Below are 1,804 nucleotides of genomic sequence, written 5' to 3' on the forward strand. Positions count from 1 at the left end.
AACTGTTTTTCTGAACTCACATATTAGGAAGTGCTTTATTATGCGATAATGAAGAAAAAAAGAGTTTTGCAAAAAAAAATATTTACCTAAGATCACACAATTTAAGTAGGGAAGCCACGATTTATTTAGGTTTCCTTATGTCACTTTGTACAAATCAAGCCGTAAATGGGTACCTTTTTGACTTTCCTTATGTTACAGCTTTCCCTTTACCCCTTTGTGCACTTTACAGCTGTCTTTATATTACAGGAACAAAGCCGAAGGTATTGGAGCGATTTACCTGTGCACTACTTACATTACACAAGGTCACCATTCATTGTTAATAGGCATGAGGACATTAAGTGATTTGCCCAGAATCACAGAAGGTTGAGTTCACTCTGAGACTCAAACCTGTTTCTCCTGCTCCAAATTACACAACTCTGGTTGTAACACAATATCCAGGGTACATGGAGGGAGGCAGGCAGAAGCCACATGAAAGCTTGCCTCATTACGAGCGTGAGGTTCGAAAAGGACCTCGAGCTGAGCCAGAGCCAGCCTTCAGTGATGTCATTTGAGATGTCATGAGTGATGTCATGAGTGATGTCACTGACCATGTGATGAGTGATGTAATATGTGACATCATCAGCAGTGGATTGCGGGCGCGTGAGTTATAGTTAGCTGAACTAACTATAACGGGGGAATTTAATTGGTTTTTTACGAGTGAAATGTCCAGCTAACTATAACATGTGTGAAACTTATGTTTTTTTCAGTGAATTTGCAAGGTTTTTTAAATGCTAATTCCTAACTAGAACGTGTGTGAAACCTATGGTATTTTCAGGGAATTTGCAAGGTTTTTTAAATGCTAATTCCTAACTATAACGTGTGTGAAACCTATGGTTTTTTCAGTGAATTTGCAAGGTTTTTTAAATGCTAATTCCGAACTATAACGTGCGTGAAACCTATGGTTTTTTAAGTGAATTTGCTAATTTATGAATGTATTATTATATTTTTTAAATATTTATTTTACAATAAGCTACCTATGTATATTGTTATAGATTGACTTTATCCTGTAATATGGAATGGCTCAGCTCTTTTTTTTTTTTTTAAATTTGGATAAAGTTGAACAGCATAGTTAATATCTTCTATAAACTTATAAACACTTTACATTTATTTATTTATTTTTTAAGGGTTTTTGACGCATGCGTACGTGCTCCGTGTGCGCATGCGTACGTGCTCCACGTGCGCATGCGTACGTCGTGCGTGCTCCGTATGCGCGTGCTCCGTACGCGCAAGCGCGCGTGCTCCGTACGCGCATGCGTGCGTGCTCCGTGCGCGCACCGTGCGCGCACGGCAAGTCATGTGATTAAGAAACAACACTTTTCATTGGTTTATAGTAGTTTCAGGTCATGTGATTAAGAAACAACACTTTTCATTGGTTTATAGTAGTTTCAGTTCCAGAAACTTCCAACACGACACCCACTCCCCTCATTATTTCTTCTGATTCCCTGGGAGAAGGAGCTGAGCAGCTTTTCCAGTACTCCAGTACTTGAGAATGGCAGAGCAGCAGTCATCTTCTGGGAGTGAGCAGGTGACCCTTGTGAGACAGAGGAAACAGAAAGATTCTTTTATCTGGCAATTTTTTAGATTTCCAGAGGGGCAGAAGAAGGTGAATGCTCCAAAAGTCACCTGCACTATTTGTGGTGTTGTCTTATCAAGAGGAGATCCTAAAAAGAAATACTCTTTTAGTATCTTCACTATGATCAGGCACGTTAAAGGAGTACATCCTGTGGCTTTTGCTCGAGCTGCTGGAGACAACCCTCCAGCAGCT

Source organism: Triturus cristatus, chromosome 7, assembly GCF_964204655.1.
Source record: "Triturus cristatus chromosome 7, aTriCri1.1, whole genome shotgun sequence".
Classification (NCBI taxonomy): Eukaryota; Metazoa; Chordata; class Amphibia; order Caudata; family Salamandridae; genus Triturus; species Triturus cristatus.